The following is an 8,474-nucleotide window of genomic DNA, read 5'->3' on the forward strand; positions in this document are numbered from 1 at the left end:
TTATTTCTGTACACTGGGGTTTGGTTTTTTTTATATTATAGGGTGTTTTTTGATGGGAGCATCTTGATTTTCCCATGTTTTAGCAAAGGTGCTTTGATAATTGATGTCAGACTGGAAATGAAATTCTGGTCAGGTCTGATGATTCATGCCCAGACATTTACCCCAGATGAAAGTAAAGCGAGGTTTTTCAAACAAATAAGAATTAACATCATTCAGAAAGTAGAAGTTTCATCAAGGTTACAGCTTGTATTTCAACAACCAGCTAGTACAGAACATGAAAAAATTAAAGAGGTGATCAACCAAGTGGGATTTTTGCAAAAGTTTTTTATCTCCTTGCTTCTCATACCAGAGAAGAAGTAGACACTCTCCCTTTTAATTCCTCCTGCTCCAAAGGCCAGCCTGAGAGGCAGAGGGGGCCCTGGGGCTCTGGTTTCATTGCAAAATCACATTACTGACTCTGCGATTAAAACTGGCATCCTGTGTCTGAGCCCCATCACTGGGAAAATCCTCCAGGAAAGAAGAAAAACCTGTTGTTTTCCAAGTTCATAAGAGAAATTGTTAACCAAGAAAGCCATTTTGGAGGCAAATTTACAACTCTTCCAAGGCAGGCGTGCTTTCAAATAGAGACTACAAACTTACAGTTTAGAGATCCTTATATAGAAATCATGGTAAGTCCAGTGAAATCAAAATAAACAAATAAAAAAGGCAGTGAGTTTTCATCAGACTGTGGGAGATTTAAGGGCATGAGCCTTGTGTTTACCCAACTCTTCCTTGAGGATATCAAAAAGCTCTTTAATGGCATTTTCAAAGTCCTTCTGCCAGAATAACTACACAAGACAGGAGACAGCTCAGTTATCTGGCATTTCTTTGCTTTTAAATATACAATTGAGCAGACATAATGACCTCTGATTACCTGGTTTTGTGATGTTTTTTAGCTCTTTACCAAAAAAAAAACCAAAAAAAAACCGGAAAACCCAGCATCCCTAAACCCACAGTTTTCTATATGCATTAGGATCATGTAGTCTACAAAAACCAAGCCCTCCTATGGATTTTGTGTCCCTATTATCAACAACTCCTGTCTATCCTGGCACTAAAATAAATTGGGAATAAAGTACTAGTTGTTGTAGAATAAACAGAAAATACCTCAGGCTGTCAACTTAAATTTAAAGCATTCAAAATGTTTTTCTAACGTAGGTAACATTAGATTTAGTCTACCAGTTTTCACTGTGGAGTATATTGCCATTTTGCCTTCCTCAAGTTTGAAATATGCTGAAAGTTTTTTCCAGCTGAAACTCTTAATAAAGATCTGAAAAATATAACTCTTTTTCCAGTGTTAATTTCTATTTAATTAATGTATTTATTCTGAAGTACCTAAACACAGTTCAAGCTGAGGATTTTTTTGCAATGGGACTAAATGCTGGGTTTTTTTTTTAGTTAGTTCTAAACATGCTGTAATGTGATTACCACTTTTAGTGAAAAACTAAGCAAGTCTTGATTGAGAATATCAGAAAGCAACAGGTCAATTAATGAGTAATTGTATGTATATAATTGAATTTGAATTGAATATATTGTATATGTTTATAATTGAACTTTATAAAGAGTAATTGACCTTTAATAAGATATTGTTACAGGAGAAATACAGGTCTTTACAAAATATTCTGTTGGAATCCTTGAGATTTGCTCAGAAAAACAAATTGCATTTTGCAGGAAAAAAACCCTGGGAAGTATTACTGAAATTCTTATTATAGATCTGCATCTTAAACCAGAGATATTCTGAGGCAGTGATGTCAAACCTTAATAATTCCTCTCCTCAGCTGTGTCTCACTATGAGGCGTTTCTATAAAATGCAGCATTTCCTTCTCTGAAGTCAGCAGGCAGGAAATAATCAGAAGAGTTTCACGTTTCTCAGAAGGAAATATTGCTGCCAAATAAATGAGTGCTCTTGTTATCTGCAAAAACCATAAATGACTCTATCTCACTGAAATGCATATTTATTTTAATATAATCTTATCACTGCAACACTGATGTTCCATATTATTAACTCTAAAATTAGTATTACGTGGGTCACATCATCACAGACTTAGCTGACAAGATCAATGAAACTTGAGATATTATTCCTCTACTAATAACAGGTTATAGTAATTAGAATAATAATAATAATGACAATATTATGATCTGAAATAGTTCAGAGGTCCTGCCAGGTTTTCTGTATTGATTCCTTCAACATTTTTCTTAAAGCAACAGGTACATGAGTCACAAATCATCTCCTAAACATAACACATAAATAGATTATTATATAAAATGTTATTCTTCACAAGGTATGAATCACAAGATTATAATGGCCAAGTAGAAGATTAAACTAGACATATATGATATTTTATTATATATCTAAAATAATATATATAATATTTATAGCATATGTACCATAATAAATACAATAAACCTAAATAAATATAAAATATATAATGATAAAATAATCATCATATAATAGATAACTGTTATATATTTCTAATTAATATAAGTAAATATAGGTATTATATTAAGATATTATGATACATGTATAATATTATAGAGATATATAATATGTTATCTATAAATATTATATAATATATATTTGTATTATATACATTTATATATTCTAATTGTTATTAAAATTATTATATAATATATACTTCTATAATACATATAATGTATATTATACTTATTATTAAATATTAATTATTATCAATAAAGTAATAATATCACAATAATACAATAATTATTTTTCATTTATAACATATATAATGATTATTATAATAATCATACAATAATACATAATAGTGTAATATAATTGTAATAACTATATTATTATATATAATATAATATAATATAATATAATATAATATAATATAATATAATATAATATAATATAATATAATACAATAAAAATATTACATATCATATACAATGTTGATATAACATTGTATATATTATTATATAATGTGATAGATAGCATTATTATATATGTTATACTATTTTATTCGCTATAATACCTATTGTATTTTATAGTGCAATATTATACGAGTATAATAAAGTACTACAATATTAGAATTAGATTTTATATATTATTAATATAATTACTATAACTATCCAAAATATAATGTTATTCTATAATTATTACGCGATTATGATATTTTTATAATATTACTTATTAAGATATCAGCTAATAAATTCCTATTTAATATATATAATACATTATATATATTCTATATAATAATATATGTTATAATATAGAGTATTTATGTATTATATGTCATATATATAATATTATATGTAATATTATTACATTAAAATATATCTGATTATATTAGATATTATATATTTTATTTATCATAGTTATTACTATAATAATAAATACCCAATTAATAATAATATGTAATGTATAATATATGCTATATTTAATAATTATATATACAAAATAATATAACACATATAATAATAATTTATATTCATAATAGATATTGTAATAATTATAATAATTATATAATAGGAGAACATAATTGAAATAAATATATTCATTACATATAGTATAATAGTACCAATATATATTATATATAGTTTATAGAAAATATATCTGTAACATTGTATATAATAGTATATATTAATAATATATTAATATAATACTATTTTCTATATTAATATTTTATTATTTATACTTTTATTATATATGTGTACTATAGTATATATTTAATTTTATGTATTGTAATAATATAATATATTAAATATACTATTTTATTATGATACTATAGTTAATATTTATATAATATGAATATAATTGTTATAATGATATTATTATATATTATAATATTATTATAATATTATTATTATAAGTATTATCACATATATTAGACATTTAAATTATTTTGAATATATTATTATATAATATATATAATATATAATATATAATATGTAAAATATGCATATAATTATATTAGACATAATTATTTTATCTTATATATGATTTTGTTATTTATAATATAATTATTTCTTATATATTACAAGTGTAATAATTATATATTAGTATACAATTTAAAAATATTATAAAATTATATATTAATTTTAGAATATAGTTATATACATTATATTATGTATTATATATAAGATATAATTATAACAATATTATAATTTAATAATTACAATCATGAATAAGTTATAATTGCCTGAAGATTTATAAGTAATTGTAATATATATGATATATAATACATTTTATATTTTAGCTACATATATAAGTATATATATATTATATATATAATTTAATAATAATGGATATGATAATTTTTATAATATAATTAATATAATAATTATCTCATAATATACAATAATATATTATTATTTTATTTATATATAAGATATTAAATTTAATATTACATATAATATATATCATATATCTATAACATTTTATATATATAATATTTTGCCAAATATAATGTCAGTATCTCATTTGGAGAATGGCTCATGAGGGTACCCCCTTTGCAGAGTCGAACACATGAGCACACAAATAAAATTGCAAATGAAGAGAAGAATTTAGGAGACATAAAATTTTCCCATCAATGACTATAAGGGTGGATCTGCATCTTAAAAATATGATAATGAGTTTAGAGGAAGGTTTTCATTTTTAGGTGTCCTATTTTAGGTAATTTGGATAAGGATTTTGAATTTAAAATCATTAGTACTCAGAAGTCTGAAAAAATCTAGTACCAGGGTAACTGAATAAATATTTCTTAAAAAAAATCAGGACACCCCCAAAACATTTTAACTTTCATTTTCAGGGTGTTTTTGGGGACTAATTTCAGAGCAAGCACACAAACAGGTCCAACCTTCCTGAAGATAAGGAATGTTTGCCAATCCCTGACAATTCCAATCTCATATTTGCTGTAGCCTGCCAAGACCTGCCCTTCTTTTGGTTGGAAAAATGGCTGGATCATAAAATTATAAACGAATATATGAGGAGATTTACACTGCAGCCAAAGGTGTGCTCAGAGCTGGGTGAGCTGGCCCTGCTGAGCCCAGCTACACCTGCTGCACATCCTGGGAAGTGATGGCACAAAAACCAAACCCTGTGCTGGAAAGGCAAAGGCGTGTTCATAACTCCTGTTATTGGAAGCTAAAGGAATCAAAGCAAACTTCAGCTCCAGAACTGATCTCTCCAGGCAAAATTCCTCTTTGGTCAAGAAATGAAAGGGTGGGAGCTTCAGATAAAAGAATGTTTCTAAAATACTTATGAGCTATGTGTAGTACAATTTTTCAGACATGCAAAGCTCACTCAGAATAAATATTAATATAATATTTAATATAAAATATTTTTCTATTATTATATTATAGATAGGACTAAGATTACCATATTATATATAGTTATATATAAAATTTTATAACAATAATAATATTTCAATAAATAATTGTAATATTAATATAATAATTATATCATTTTATATTATATTAAATATAATATTTAATATTGATCTATAGAATATCAATAATTATTAATAAATCACATAACATCCTGATTTTTGAAGCTCATGTCAGATAATTCAAATGCTTATGTAATATAGAATTCTTATATATTTTATTTATTGTTATATTCTATATATTTATATAGTGTTATAATATTATATATTAGAAATATTATATACAAATACTTTGTTATAATATTAAACATTATATATTACATATATGTTATATGTTTTATAATTTTTATATATATAATTGTTTATGTAAAATATAAATGCTTTTGTAATATATAATTGTCTTATATTTTATATATTGTTATATATTTATATATTGTTATATATGTATATATTATAAATTATTATATATAAACACTTTGTTATAATATTATATAAATTATATATAAAATGTTTATATATTGTTATAATTTTTATATGTTTTATAATTTTTATATATACATATAATTGTTTACATAAAATATAAATGTTTATGTAACATATAATTGTTATATATTTTATATATTGCAATATTGTTATATATTTATATATTCCTATGATATTGTATATTATAAATTTTTTCATTTATGTAAATACTTTGTTTTAATGTTATATGTTATAAATTATATATAATGTTTATATATTGTTATAATTGTTATATGTTTTATGATTGTTATGTATACATATAATTGCTTATGTAAAATATAAATGGTTATGTAATATATAATTGCTTTACATTTATATGTTGTTATGTTGTTATATATTTATATATTATTATAATATAATATATTATAAAATATTATATGTATAAATACTTTGTTAAAATATTATATATTATAAATTATATAACTATGTTTATATTTATATATTGTTCTAATTGTTATATATTTTATAATTTTTATACATGGATATAATTGTTTAGGTACTATATAAAAGTTTATGTAATATATAATTGCTATTTCCAGCTCAGTTTTTCTCTCTTCTCTGACTCCATACTGTTGATGGAGACCTCAGACCTAAAGATACAAATGGAAAGTTTGGTGGAAATACCATGATTTCCACTTCTATGGTTTGGTTTTTTTTTATATATCCTAGAAGACATCCTCTGAGATAAAAACTGAGGAGCAGAAAGGAACACAAATAGTTGATGCTGATCACTGCAGAGGGTAAGTGGCAGCAATTTAGAAAGAAATGATCACAAGCAGAGCAGTAATTCCTTCCCAGGGTTTTCCCTTCAAGCTGCAGTGTGCAGGAGCTCACTCCAGCAGCAACACAAACAACCCTGCAGTCCCTACCCAGAGGTTCTCTTTTTTTGAATCAGCTGGCCTGGATTATTTGCAGATTTTCATTGTTAATACCAAACTTTGGGCTAATTTCGTCTCGTTGCTGTAATCAGTTCTGTTTCTTGTATTTCTAGTCCTTTTTCCTTGCTCTCTTAATTTGGCTTTCAAAATAACACCTGAGAGCTGATGTCTTGCAGAGACTGCCCACGTGTGCTCTCTGCACTGTTTTGATAACTGTTTTCACCATTTCATCTCTTTTTAGAATAATTTAGGTGACACATTTTTATTTTGATTTTTGGCCCATCCATACCTCCTTACGTACGTGCTGCCACATCAGTTTTCTGCAGTTCCACATTTGTTGAAATGTTCCGTCCTCCCGAACATTTTAAGGATCAACAGGAGTGTATTTGTTCAATAAATTGCCTGCTGTTTCTTTCCATGCCAGTATTGACATTTTTTGCAAGTTCAAATTGATCGCTAAGTGCATCCCATCAGTGTCATTAATATAGAGGTAAAAAACTGACCCAAAACGAGGTTTTCCAGCCCTACTAATTCTCGGGTGACCTTAAGAAGTAGCTGTTGAATTCCTATATCGCTGGAGGATTTGTCAAACAGGGCAGGAATGAGGGCATTTGTGAGACCTGGATGGCAAAAGCATTTCTTGCTCTCCATAATGCTTCTTTTTAACCAACTCAATGCATTCCTGAAGCCAAGGAAAACAACAAACAACTTTAAATCCTGTGTATTAAAATGAGGATTAAAAAAAGACTGGTGGGCTGAAATTAATGATGATTCAGAAGTGAGTCAGCTATTGAATTCTCCTTCAAAAATCTGTTTTCAAGAAGGGGAAAAAAAAAGAATAGTATGAATAATTGGAAACTAAGGAGCTTTTCCAAGTAAATACTTGCAGCTACTTAGTGTAACTAAGGAATTCCAGAAAGCATACACAAGAAGGAACACCAAGAAAACAAACCAGTGCTCTTACTGCAGGTACCTTTTAAAAATAATTGATAACTGCCAGGATTTCAGGTGAATGCAGCAAACAATTTGACATTTTGAAAGACTCGAGAGATCTGACTGCATGTAGGACATTTATCCTTGAAGGGAGTTGAACACAGAATCCATCTCTGGTCAGTCTGTGACCCTAATCCCACTCAGGGTGGGCCTGCACAGAACTCCAGGCTTCCCCTTATATTTTCATATTTCACACTGACGCATTAAATTTATGTTTTCTCTCAAATCCCAAGAGTTTTATTAGAAAGGAAAATGCATATGTTTGTTTGAAACTAAAGTCAGTTCTGTTGTTCTGCTGCACTGGAGATATCTATATCATCTATATAATCTCTATCTATATCTAAATCTATACCTATATCTATATCTAATCTATCTATATCTAATATATATCTAGATATCTAATCTATATCTATATCTATCTATCCATCTATATCTATATATCTAGATATCTAGATATATAGACATAGATATATGGATTTATAGAGATAAAGATAGATAATATAGATATAGATATAGATATAGATATAGATATAGATATAGATATAGATATAGATATAGATATAATGCTTTTCAGATGGGCATTTTGCCAAAAATTGATTTGATAAATTCTGAAATTCAAAAAAAGAATAGTGATAACATTTAACACTGCTTTAGATGACACCTCCCAGTTTGAACAATGTGAAATTATTCACACCTG

Source organism: Molothrus aeneus, chromosome 5, assembly GCF_037042795.1.
Source record: "Molothrus aeneus isolate 106 chromosome 5, BPBGC_Maene_1.0, whole genome shotgun sequence".
NCBI lineage: Eukaryota > Metazoa > Chordata > Aves > Passeriformes > Icteridae > Molothrus > Molothrus aeneus.